At 34.1% G+C, this 14,594-nt stretch overlaps 1 protein-coding gene across 2 annotated transcripts in view; it reads right to left on the minus strand.

Annotated features, from left to right (window-relative positions):
• The window catches only part of LOC122790830, a 754,878-nt gene that overhangs the window by 560,386 nt on the left and 179,898 nt on the right, over window positions 1-14,594 (minus strand). For both annotated transcript variants that reach the window (XM_044058466.1, XM_044058465.1), the window contains exon 2: window positions 11,868-11,945. The gene's annotated coding sequence lies outside the window, so the exon portion shown is untranslated. The remainder of the gene's footprint in view (window positions 1-11,867; window positions 11,946-14,594) is intronic.

Consider the following 14,594-nt stretch of genomic DNA (forward strand, 5'->3'; position numbering starts at 1 on the left):
TAGGGTGAAAGCGCTTAGTCGGTTCCAGAAGATGTTATTGTAGACCTTGATATTTTAGACTTGGATGATTAAACTCGTTGTGAATTTCACCTTGGGCTGCATTGGTAATCTTTTTACCAATTCCCCTTAACAAGTTTACAGAACATTGCTTCCAGTTAGTCAAAACGAATGAAGCAATAACACACCTTATTGTTTATCCCTAAAATAAGCCAACCTTTAAATGCTCAAGCAGTAAATAAAATAGCTCTATTAGTCACCCTTCCAAGGACAGATAACATATGAATTTGTAACTATGATAAATACATAAGCTAAAAAATAAAACATCAGCCACAAGCATTCAAATTTAACGTTTACAACAGGGATTAATTAGTATTCCAAAATGTACGTGCTGATTCGAAGAAGAAATCAATATTCTCACTGTACATCAAGTGTGGCCAAGAGGAAGAAGTCTGGCAATAAGACTTGGGAAAGCACATGAACAGAACTCAAAATATATAGAAACCACAGTGTTTAAACTAAAAAGCACCATAAAGATACAGTAAACACAGTCTAATTTATTTCTTAATGTCAGTACAAATATGACTGCAACCCCTCTCACTGTAGCATTAGAGCCAAAACAATGCCAGCTTCACATCCACTAACTGTAGAAAAACATACAGTTTAAATATTATTGCTAAGTACTCAAACACAACTCTAAAAATATTATAATAATGGCCTGCGAGGCTGATATACATCGACTTCAGTTCTGAGTTCAGCACTGTGATACTGATGCAACTGGTGGATAAGTTCATGAAACTCGGGATAAACAAGCACCTATGTAAGTGGACTCTTGTCTTTACTGGTATACCCTAATGGACATGTGCTGGAAACAACACCTCTCAATACACAATCCTGAATACTGGTATTCCCCAAGGTTCTGTGCTCAGCCCCTTGCTCTACATCATTCGCACCCATGACTGTACTGCAAAACATAACTCAAACCATATTATAAAATTTGCTGATGATACCACAGTTGTGGGTCTTATTAGGGGGGGGGGGGTGAACATAACTACAGGAATGAGGTGGGCACTTTGATTACCTGATGTGACAGGAACAATCTGGACCTGAATGTTAATAAGACGAAAGAAACAATTATGAACTTCAGGAGAAAGGCAACAGTTCACCAACCACTCACTATAAAAGGGGATGTAGTAGAGAAAGTCAAAACAACCAAGTTCCCGGGCCTTCACATCTCACATGACCTCTCCTGGACTGTTAATTCCAACCTTATAGTCAAGAAGGCTCAACAGAGTCTTCACCTCCAGAGAAATCTCAAAAAGGCCAGGATCCCACTGTCTGCTCTTACCAATTTTTACAGGAGAGCTATCAAGACCTTCCTCACTAGCAACTTTATAGCATGGTTTGGCAATTGCACAGTTGCTGAGAAGAAGAAATTACAGAGGGTGGTGAGGGTGGCTGAAAAAGTCTTGGGCACAATCCTCCCTTCTATTCAGGAGTTTTTCTTTACAAGAGCAAGAGTGACAACATATAAAATACTAGCTGATTCGACCCATCCAGCCCTTGAGTGGTTCTCACAACTGTCTCTGGAAGGAAGTACCACAGCTTCTGCTGTAGGACTACCAGATTCAAGAACAGTTTGTATCCTACAGCTGTGAGAATTATTAACTCAGACACCAACCATAACATCTGATACATTGTAGCCTCTTCTTTTTATTTAATCCTGCTGCTCTGAGCAATTACCACCAGTATTACTATTACACAATATGATGACTATACTGAGTCACATCTAAGGTTAACAAGTTCAATACAGTAACTAAACAGCTGCTATTCACTAGTCTCTATTTATTCTCTGTCTTAACAGTGAAGGGGTTTAATGGTGGGTATTTATTTTTTATTTATTATTTATCATTGGATAATGGCTATTGTGTCTGTTTATGTAATGTAAATTACCTCTTGCATGTCATATATTTTATTTTCTTTCTTATGTTATTCTCTGATACCACTGCATCTATATTATTTGCACTACATTTCTCTCATGGGCTGACATTTGTAATTTAATTTAGGCTGCACTTGTGTGGTCCTAAATGACAATAAAGTTTCTCTGAATCTTTGCAACCTTTTGCTATCTACATGCTATATCTTGAGCATCACTAAAGACACACACATACACTGACACATTAAAACATAAACTAGTGGCGTGGCCAAGATGGTGGCTAACTAACAGCACAAAGCTTTTGCTCTGCTTCTTGTTATTTTTCTCCGACAGGATTTTGTTACTTTTTCTCTACAGAAGAGTGATTTTTTAGCTGAATTACATACTTAAACCTGTATAAATACCTTTTTGAGAGAAAAAAATACCCCACCATTAACTGGGAAAACTACTCATGTACCAATTCTTTTGCACAACATTTTCTGGAATTCATAAATTCCAACACCTTGGATCATCTTATCCACACCCCCACCAGGGGCAGCAATATCCTAGACCTGGTCATTACCAACATGGGCAACTAGTGTTCCACACCAGAGGTCAATTCCTCGTTGGTCAGATCCAACCACAAGCTAATCACCCTAGACATCCACATCCCACTCCCACCCCCATTAGGGAAACCATCGTAAAAAATTTCTCCAAAGCCAACTTCACGCTTCATAAGACAGAAGTGGCAAACTTCACAACACCCATGCAGACGGACAATAGAGGTACTACTGCTGAATCCCACACAAATGCACTTTATAAGCACTTACACAAGTGCATGGATCGTGTAATCCCTAACAGAACCAAGATGCTATCCTCCAAAAAAGGAAGGCAATCTGGTGGTCCCCTGCCATAAACAAACTCCACAACAGAAGAAAGAAACTACTGCAAAAAAGAGTAAAATCCCATGACTGGAGGAACTCCCTGGTCAGCCTCAGTAAGAAGCTGAGATCCCTCATAAAATCCTCCAAAGCTAGTTACGAAAACAAAATCACCACTGATTCTAAAGACAACCACAAAGCATTCTATAGCTATGTCAAGAATCTCAATGGCAACACTCAGAACTGCTCTGAGTTACAGCACAATGGCACTAAATATACAGAACCAACTGATATTGCCAACATCCTGGCAGATAGATTAAGTGCTAACTTTATCCCACTCTCACCCCCTAAAGGGCTCATCTCTATACCGGAAGAATACAAAGTTCCTGTAATCACAGCTGCACAGGTAAAAAAACACACTCTCCAAAGCTAAGAACACAGCATCCATGGGACCTGGCAACATCTCAGGCTGCATTCTACATGAACTACAGGACAAACTGGCACCTCACCTAAGTACCATGTTCAATCATAGCCTCACCTCAGGCTTTGTGCCCACTGAATGGCACACAGCAATGGTTATCCCACTCCACAAAGGGGGAGCCACCATGGACCCCTGGGAACTACTTCCCATATTAGCCTGACGAGCCTGGTCTGCAAGGCTATGGAATGTATCATCATGGAATTTATAAACAATGACATTGGTAATCTCCAAACTCCAGACCCACCCAGATCTGGTTTGTAAAAGGCAGATCATGTCTCCTAAACCTGATAGACTTCTTTGAAGCGGTCACCAAAGCCATAGATGAGGGTAAGGTGATTCACACAGCCTGTCTAGATCTCACCAAGGCTTTTGATACCATCCCCCACTCTGGAATTATAGATACATTCACTAAACTAGGTATAAATCCCTATGTCACAAGATGGGTTGCTGACTGGCTCACTGATAGAACCCACACTGTGAAAGTAGCATACTCCAAATTTGACTTGAGACCAGTGACAAGCGTAGTACCACAGGGTTCAGTCCTGGGTCCTCTCCTGTTTGGTATCTACTTCTCAGAAGTACAGGCTAACACAGAAAATCTTTGGCTAACGAAGTTTGCAGATGACTGCAAACTTGGAGCCATAATCAAACTCCTAACGATGTGGTCATCCTACAAAAGGGCTTCACTGAGACAGATGCCTGGTGTCAAAGCAATGGCCTCAAGCTCAATGCCAAAAAGTGCATTGTCATCCATTTTGGTAAAAACTCTGTACCCATGAACTACCACATAGGCGGTAGTCTACACCAAAAGTGTGATAAGACACCTTGGGACACAGGTGGACAGTAGTCTCTCCTTTGATAATCACACAGTAGTCAGGAAATCCTTCTACTTGGCACACCTCATCACAAAAGGTTTCTCATTCAGGAAAAAAGAGGTCATTGTTCCCCTCTACTCATCACTCATTAGACCCATTATAGAGTACAACGCCCCTTTTGGTATGTACCTCACAAGACATCTACAACAACTAGAAAGGCTGCAGAAATACCTCACAAAGAGGATTACTGGCCTCAAACAGATGCCCTACGCAGACCGTCTGAAAAAACTCCAGCTTTACTCCGTCGCATATCGCCTACTCAGAGGTGATCTCTGCCTAACATACAAAGCTATGTCAAACCCAGAGCTGTTGGACATGCTACACTTAAAAAAATCCCAATCTCTCTGAGCTACAAGCTCTATGGACCTAAACCTTGTCAACACAATAAACAGAACATGCTGGAGGGATAGATTCCTGTCCCAGAGACTTCCCATACTCTGGAACAAACTGCCTATCTGTATTAAACAAAGCTCCTCATTACCACTCTTCAAGAAAAATCTTAATGATTGGATGTAAGATAGGAAATTCACCCCGAGGATCACTTCTGTGGCTCTGATCGACAGGGGCACAGGAAAATAATTTTCTTGGGTGGCAAAAGCCAGTCTACATTTTTGGCTAGGCTTATATGAACCTATGAAAAATAATTTTGGAACCTGCATCTTAATTTTTCCTGTCAGTATACTTTTTGACTGGGCATCTATCATGAGTCACTCAAAAGTGAACTCACAAGAAAATTCCAACACCCTAGAAGAAGCTGTGGAATACACTAGGAAAAATAAAACATTTGACAAAATAGAAGGTATGGACTGGGCAAGTACAAGTTTAAAGAGACATGCATCCAAAAACAATTGGACAACAAAGGACAAAAATGCTAAAAAGAAGAAAGATAAGTAAACTTTACTTTATATAATTCTGTTTGTGTTTTCTAAGCTGATGTCATTTCACAAACAACCTTAACAGGACACTATTCTGCTGTCACCTTATAAGGTCTTTCTTCTCTTCTTTCTTTTTCCCTTTTTTAGGTCGCCACAGCGGATCACCTTGTCCGCACATTGAATGGTATAAGGTAAAAGTCTTTTTCTTATTATCATGGTTTCTTTCACTTATTCCCAGTTTTAATTCTTTGTTTAAAATATACGTTGGTAAAAAAAAAGAAGGTGAATATATATATATATATATATATATATATATATATATATATATATATATATATATATATATATCAAACATATGGTATTAGGCTACTATACTAATCCAGATATATGTATATATATAAAATAAACAGTGCCATTTTCTACTTTCAAAGCATTTTTTTAAGTTGTCACAAATTAATACCTGCATTGATACACCTTTAACTTTTCGAAATATTTTGCCAATAACATATGTGTTATAATGTTTAAAGTAAATGTTTGTTACTCTCTAGTTGTATATAGTAATGGCTGTAATTCCCTTTTTTGTTGTTATTTTACTTGTGAATTGTTTATATGTCTTTCTTCTGGTTGTGTTGTGCTCTTCTCCTTGAGCTCATGTTGATTACATATATTGCCTTTCTTTCTCACTAAGATTGTGTTTATATTATTTCTATTTACCTATTTCCTCGAATGTCTGTCATCAAAAATGGGTCTTTGACATTTTGTTTTTTTTTTTTTTAAAAAGTCAGTTTTTTTGTCCTTTTTTGAGACAGGTTGATAAGCGCAGTCTGATACTGTTTGACAAATTCACTTCAGTTCTTTTCCTACTCATTTTCCCACCCTTACCTTCAAATTTTTTAAAAGAAAGACAATAGTAGCAGATTCCACCTCGAGCTGCCTAATGACAGCTGCAGTGTATTTAAACTGTGCGATTACTCCCGTTTTAGCTTCAGTGAACTTTGACCTCGCTTACACAGGAAATAAGAGTGTATTGAAGCATATGATCTCATGGAGCTAATATAACTATTTAAACTAGTTCCAATTACACTTAAAACACATTTGTTTCCCATTAAAATATCTAATACTGTCAACAAACCTAAAAGAGAAGGGGGAAACTAGAAATGGGCTGATTAAAAGATGAACGGCATTTTTTTATACCCAGTAATTAAGCCGTTTTACTTTAACAAGATTCGCTTCTCCATCCTCTATGCCATACAGTAACCATAAGGCTCACAGAACTCTGGGGTAATCTGTGCTTCATTAAAGATGTGTTCATGTGCTGACCACCCTGAGATTCACTTTTGTAGAGTTACAAACTTTTCTGTTCTGTAAACAGAAAAGTCCCTGCAGCTCTTCTTTGCAACATGCTGTTTCCTGGAGATAGCAAGTGCAAGACATGAATGTGGCTTGCTAACTTATTCTGTGTCATTTTACTATTTGCCACTGTGTAGACAGACTTGCCACATAACTATGATAAAAAGCTTGACTGTGGAAAGCATTACTAAAGAGAGCACTTCTGTTCAGCTGAACTCTTAGGATCAATCATGCTGTTGTCCATCATAAACCACCTTACCTGACTGAAGGGTTAGAATCAGAAACACATGGGGATAGCTGAAAGCCATTTCAAGGTGAACCTTTTAGGTGGAAGATTTGGTTATAGAAAAACAGAGGTATTTCTTAGCCCCTTCCACTTAGTTACAAGTTGGAAGTTCTTCCTACTGGTTATTTACATGCACATTAGTGCATCTAAGAAAGACATGAAAAATATTATCAATGTGGACTCAGTATTGCAACAGTAGTAGTACTATGGTATCATATGGTCAGTGGCACCACTGATGTTTTTAGCTTTCACACTGTACCTTATTCAAGCTTCTTTCTGATGATTTCTGCTGTTTTGGTCATGCTCAACCCCCCCCCCCGGGAGATTCAATTTATGCTTTGTGTTATGGTAAAAGATAGAGGAACGCAACCGCAGATACACATTTGAAACTAATCTTAAATTATCACACTGAGTAAGGCATAGTATATCAAGTACCTTATTTATTTTTTTATTAGTTTGTTTTTAATTCATTTTGATAGATGCGTAGATGAACTGGTCTACTGACCCATTTCAACCATGACCCATGTTTAATTGTACAGTATTATTAGTTCACAGTAAATTCAATGATTTCCTTTGCTTGCTCAAATAATTTTGTTTCAGTGTCTCCAACTCTGGAATTTTCCCTTCTAACAAAATGAAGCACTAACTCTAGTGATTTATATTAAAAATCACACCTTACGTTGGGCAGATCTACTGCTTAAACTCAGCTCTAATAGATGATTTTCATATACAGCAAACTAGAACTGCTGTATCCCAGCCCTAATTCAGAGAAGCAGAACATTTCTCAAAATAGTGAAACAGTTTTGTGACCTATCCAGAAGAACCTCCAACTCCTTGATCGAGTCTAGTAGAAAACTGTTCTTTCTTTCATCACATGAATTACATATGGACATAGTTATAATGGCTAGATAAGAAGAGAATTATCTAATGAAGGGGGTTTCTTTTGATAACAACAGATCCTTTATCATCCTCTCAATTTAAAAGGTATATAAGTGCTTTTTGTTATAAGGTTGGCTGTAGCCTTTGTCCCTTATCCCAACCATTCTATAATGGATCCTAAGGATTGTTATATTCAATATAAGGGAACTGGTGATATCTTTATTTCTTTAATCTACCTTACTCACCTCAGAGGTACACACATATCACTGTAGGTTGTGCTAGACTGGGGACAAAAAGGTCATTGTTGCTTTTGTTTTACTTATAAATCTCAGAAGTGTTCACAAAGGGTCTTTGTTTAACAATATCAAGATGGAAACAAAACTGTGATTATTTTATTTTTCTTATTACTCTCACAGTCAAACAACAGATGCTTATTTAACTGGTTATTTTTGTGAAAGGGTAAAAGTTATGCTGTTCATACCTATTTGTTTTTGTGACATTTATTTATTAATATAACTGCATATAGTGCTAATGTAGATTTTATAATAATTTATCAGTGCATAGTTGTATATAGTTTCAATCTATCAGTTTTTATGTATTAAAGCTTTTCTATTACCTAACAACTCATAAAACAGACTGATATATGTTCTGATTTAAATAACTTTCATTTATTTGCAACAATGAATAATCATTATATATAACTTAATATTCCTTTTAAGAAGTAGCAGCACAAGCTACGCATGGGTTTTGTTTAATCATTTTAATATGCTATGGTTGATGAGTGGTTTGGACAAACTATTTATCCAACCAGGAATCTTATATTCCATGATGAATGGTTTAAATAACTATAGTTTTAATTGTTTAAGTCTCTTATTACTCTTTATGTCCATAGTAATATTTCTTTGTAACTTTACTTATTTTTTACATAATGAAAATTTGACTTATAGGATAATCAAAATATTTTTTCTACAATCTTATGTCCACATATAATTGCTTATCTTTAAACATCAATGGTTTAAATAATCCATTGAAAAAATCAGTCTATAATAAATACCTAATGTTAAACAATGCTCATATAATTTTCCTTCCAGAAACTCAAGTGATTAAAGAAGACATAAATAGAATATCCTTTAAAGACTACTGTATACTGGCTGGTTCATATTTTAAGTCAAAAAGGAGAGGTACAATGATCCTTTTGAGACGTTCTATAAATGAACCTAAAATCATTCACACATTTACTGATAAGAATGGTTTGTTAATAATTACAATCAAAATCAACACACATTATTATACACTAACAAAATCCAAATGCAGGCAAAAGTACACAAAACAAATCCAATAAAACCACAAAAGGTGCATGGAAAGCAACCCAATAAAGCCACGGATGAAGGCAACCAGTATATGTAACGTTTTATTAAAGAAAAATTCACACTAAAAATACTCCATCTCCATTAATGCTATTTGAAAATCCGTTTTTGTTTTATCACACTTCATCAGATGTGGGTTAGAGTGAAAGCTCTTTTGAATACAATCAAACCTTACAGTACTGTAAATACAAAAAAAAACAGTTGAGTCCAAACAGGCTATGCAAACTTTTATTCCACAAAAACAGGTAAAATGGTGATAAAACTGCGAGCACTTTCGGGATGTGACTCTTTAAAGGCCTATTTGTATGGGAAAATCAAAAGTTGATATCTTAATAAAAGAAAAGAACGGGATAAAGAATTAAAAACTTTACAGTCTAAGATAAATAATTTAAAAGCAAATGCAAAACCAAAAGATGCAAATATTAATCTTGAACTAAAATTACTGAATCAAAAATATCTTAATACAATAGAACATATAATAACAATTCAATTAGAAAAATCAAAAATTTGTTTATATTCAGTTAATCCCAACATTTTACACAAACTAGCTGTTAGATCAAAGAAAAAAAACACTAATTATGTTAAAGAAATAAGAGTAAGCCAAAGGGGGGAAGATAGAGAAATAACTGATTTAAATGACATATTAGAATCTTTTAGAAACCATTATGAGAATATTAATAATGCTTTCCAAACATTAGACAATGATGTTGCTACTAAAAATTTTTTGAACAATAATATGCATCAAAGATTAACTAGAGAACAAGTAAATATTATTGACAAGACAATCTCATTAAAACAAGATAAAGATCAAATTAAAAACATTAAAACAAATAAAGCCCCAGATTTAAACAGATGAATCCCTTAATTATATAAACTTATACCACATAATATTGTTAAGCTTCTGCATAATGTATTTGAAAATATTAGATGTTCACAAGTGATTCTCCCATCTTGGCACACCGTTTTCACGTATTCTTAAAATAGATAAAGATGGTACATTTTGTTCCTCTTACAGATCTATCTCATTGTTGAATGTTGATTATAAACTATTTAGGTCCATCCTAGCCAGAATTATTACACACATTACGTCACATTATACGAACATTAATTGATGTAGACCAGACAGGTTTTATCTTAAATAGAAAAGTTTATGATAATATTATCAGATTAAACACTCTAATTGATGTAGCCAACAAAAAGAAAAAAGAATTATTAATAATTAGTTTAGATTTAAATAGAGCTTTTGATTCTATTAACAGGTCATACCTATTTAAGACACTTAAAGAATATCATTTTTCTGAATTATTCATTAACCTCATCACTAATCTATATAATAACTCTCATTCATTTGTTAAAATTGGTTCTTTTATATCTAAATCCTTTAAAGTTACAATGGGTACAAAACAAGGTTGCCCTTTATCTCCATTATTGTTTGCTTTTGCTATAGAACCTCTTGCTAATTCATTAGAAATAATTATATGATCAAAAGTTTTCATATAGATGAAGAATTTAAACTAAGATTCAGTTATTTGCTGACGATATACTAATAACTACAGGAGACATACAGTCCTCCTTAAATCAAATTATTTCTTTAAATCATTTTGAAAAATCTCAGGCTTAAAGTTTCACAAAAATTAAACAATAACCATTTTAATCAATAAAAAATGATAATACAGTCATACTGACTTCAACTGTAACAATACCTATATTAATTACCTTGAAATTGTTATTACACCCTCAACAAGAAATACAATTCAGACTAATTACACTAACTTAACAAATATAGTTAAATGTCTAATAGACAAATGGAACAAATCCTTTTTTACAATAGAAGACAGACTTACTTTAATAAACATGATTATTCTTATTTTATTTACAGGCATTAATATTTCTTCCCTCAAAAAATATTTTAAATAAACTAAACTCCACCCTTCTGAAATTTCTATGGTATCCTAACAAACCGAGAATATCTTTTGAATGGCATACTAAAAGCTGGGAAGATGACGGGATATCTTTTCCTAACATTGAACTATATGCAAAATCCAATAATATAAACATAGTAGCTTTATTTAAACTCCTCATATCATTTTGCATGGAAATCCATACATCAGAAACTAATCCAAAACAATAAATATATTCTAATCCCTCAAAACCTCTTAGGAATCAACAAATGCTATTGGACTTTACAATATTACTTTATAAATGATACACAGATAGGTTTACCCATTCTGCTAGTTGACTATATCATTCATACTTTTAAAACATATATCAAAACTAAATATATTCTTAAAGACCTTTTTTTTTAATTTTATTACCGATACGTAACATTAAATGCTGTTTAGAAACTTTCAATAAAAATAAGATATCAGATTTTCAGAAGCATAACTTATTATTTTGGCATCAATTTCTAAATTGTAATTAACTACATATGACTGAATATCATCTCTCTAAATACTCCTTATCAAATAATAACTGGATATTCATAGTTGCATAACACATGTAAATGACAAAATTAAAATAATGAACTATCAAGAAAAAGCATCCCTAAAATACTAGACTTTCTAATTAATATAAATTATACCCCTTTTCATAATAAGTCATATACATTGGTAAAATATAGAGTTATAAGATTCAAATCTGTAAATCTGAATTCATCCTTTTGGAATTATTCTACCAAGTTGAACAACAAGAAATTGATATTAAAATCAAGTTATAAAACAACATCCTCTCTTTATTGGAGAGTTTTTAGTTGGAAATTTATTCATAGGAACTTTTTAACCCCAGTAAAATTAACCTGATGTTTAAAACAAAGGAAACTAAATGCTGGAGATGTGAATCTGAATCAGAACCAGACTGGTCACATATGATATTAAAATGCAACTTGGTTGTTTCTTTTTAGAATGAATTTAAAAAAATGTTCACAGGCATTATGAACTGTTAAATGTTATATATCTGACTTACTTATTTTGTTTAATGCTCCAGTACCAGATGCTGTCCCCAGATCACAGTTGCCTCTCCTTTGGTCAACTTTATCGATAGCTAGAAAAATAATAACAAAACATTAGAAATGTAAAACTGCTTTGTCTTTTAACAATTTTCTTATTTTAGCTAAAAGTGTATGCAAGAGAGAACTTTCAACTTTATACATAAGAACTTCCAACATGACTCACCAGAAAAAACACAGGCAAAACTGAATGATCTATCAGGAAAGTATTAATGACTTGTTTTGATGCATTACTGCTGTGGACTCTTGTATATGGCTACTTTTTTGCTCCTTTGTTGTATTTTTTCTTTCAAGTTTATAAAATGAATAAAAATTAATTAAAAAACATAAACTAGTTACCATCAATAACAAAATAAACCCAAAGAGATAGGTAAACTTTGATTTGATTAGTGACACTTAAAGAGTTGAGATGTCTAACAATCTTCCAGATGTTCATTCTTCAACCAACAGACAGTCACTTCATGCCCAGAGATAGGAAGTATTACAATATACAGATTCCTACAGAAATAAATCCATCCTGAAGTGCCTACACCTGCAAAAATCAAATATATAAAAGCATACAGGAAAAAAGAAGAACAACACTAAAAGGAATAAAGGAACTACATAATCTAGAAGCACAAAAATGAAGTAAATACAAAGACTGTCAGCAAAAAAATAAAAAGAAATAAAAAAATGAAAAAAAAAATAAAACACAAACTTACAACTGCATTAGACTATCAGAAATATTAAAACCCAGTAATAAAATAATTTTATGCAATAGTAAAAAATACAAATGTATAAGAATGTTTCATAAACATAAGGACCAAATAGATCTATAAATAATCCCACATAAAGTAGAAATATTAACTTGGCCAGATACATATATATAAATGTACATCTTTATAACATTAGTAGAAATACAGAAGCAGAAAATATAAAGCAGTGTACCACATGCTACTAACAATAAAAGAAATAATACAATTATGAATCAGCAAAAATCTCTACTCAGACACAGCAAATGGACTTGTGTCTCATGCTACTACACCTCTGAAGATGAGGCAATGAATTTGTAAGAAGACATACCTAACACAGCTTCATATTAACATGAAGACATCACAGAATGCTTTACAACAAGCTTTAATGAATATGACCATATTAAAGAATCCCTCAGAGGTTTCATGTTCAGGAGGAATAATCCTTAACTTCTAATACAGTTTGAAACAAACTTTTCAAAAGCTACTAACAAACATAGCATCTCTGTATCTGAATTAAAAGTATTTCATGACATATACTTAATAAAATAGATTCTTGGGACAAAACACAACCTGTGGAGTGGGTTATAGCAACAGCCCAAGACTTGGTGCATGTAATATTTAGTTTATGCAAAGCTGGCTGTGGTTTATTCCTAAGTAAGTTAATATAACTTTTTACTTGAAATGAATAAGTTAAAACATCTCTTTTCGAAGTAAATATTCAAACAGAAAATGACTTGCACGAGAAATTGAAAATGAAACATGAAAAAGATAAATAATTGCCAAACGCTATCTGCTTATGGCTAAAGATATACTGCAAATGTATTTTTTTCAGGATTTTAGTCTAAATGGAATTTCAGAGTCATTATAGACAACAAAAGAGCTTCAGCTCTGTCTACAAGGGAATCCTCCAGTTAAATCATAGTGCCTGTAGCTTCTGTACTTTTCTTACTATTCTTTTAGAATTATCAATCAGTTCATCTATTTATAATAGTCCTCAAACAGGATTTACTGTGGGTTTTGAAAGTTAGAAGCTGCCCTTCCTGTCACCACAATTGTATGCTTCTGTTTGTAGACTTTTACTAAGCTTACAGCTAAAGGAGACCTCTGAGAAGCTCAGCCACTGCTGTGAGAGACTAACAATATCCACAATTAAGGAGACCATTTCCATACAATGCCAGTGAAAAACTGCAATCACCAATCCAACCATCCAGACTGGTTTTAAAGGCTGCTTGGGAAGTACTGTGTTTAACAGGTAAGGACAGCCTATGCCAAAAATGGGGTATACACTGGGCTAGGTGTCTGCCATACTGTTGACTGTTGTCAATGTGGCAGTATTGGTTTAGGTGTCTAGAATGGGTATTTGCTTTTCCACTAGTTCTATTTAGGCGAAGGAGTTCAAAGAGTGATGGGTCACTCATAGCATGGAAGGCAAAGCAGGATCACATAATAACACAATGAGGCTCACGTAGTAACACGTGGATGGCTTAAATAGCAGTGACAGTCTTTAGCAACTAGGTTGCCTTAGCAATGCTAACATTTGACCTCAAAAACTGTGCAGCCTAGTAAGGAAGCTGCAGGTTAACCAACACTTAACAGTATCTTAGAAAACTTCATAAAAATGCCACAGCCTCAGTCTTAGTTCAAAAGTCACATATTAAAAATCAGGAACATAAATACGGTTTAGCACTTTCATCCCAAACTTTGGGACTTCATCAGAACCATTGCTCACAAGTCAGAAACTCCATTATATATTAAAATAAGCTATAAAATGACCAATGAGTAGTCACAATCAATTAAGAAGTAAAAGTGAAAGAAATATGCAAAGTTAAATAGTTTAGGAGTAAAAGTTAAAGTAGAGATTACCCCAATGAGTCTACATAACATTGAACAGAATGACAAGGTTTTTACTCTGTCAGAGTAGCTGAACTCACTGAGATCGTTTAGGTGAGG

This window comes from Protopterus annectens, chromosome 16.part0, assembly GCF_019279795.1.
Source record: "Protopterus annectens isolate FY-2018-M chromosome 16.part0, PAN1.0, whole genome shotgun sequence".
NCBI classification, from domain to species: Eukaryota; Metazoa; Chordata; order Ceratodontiformes; family Protopteridae; genus Protopterus; species Protopterus annectens.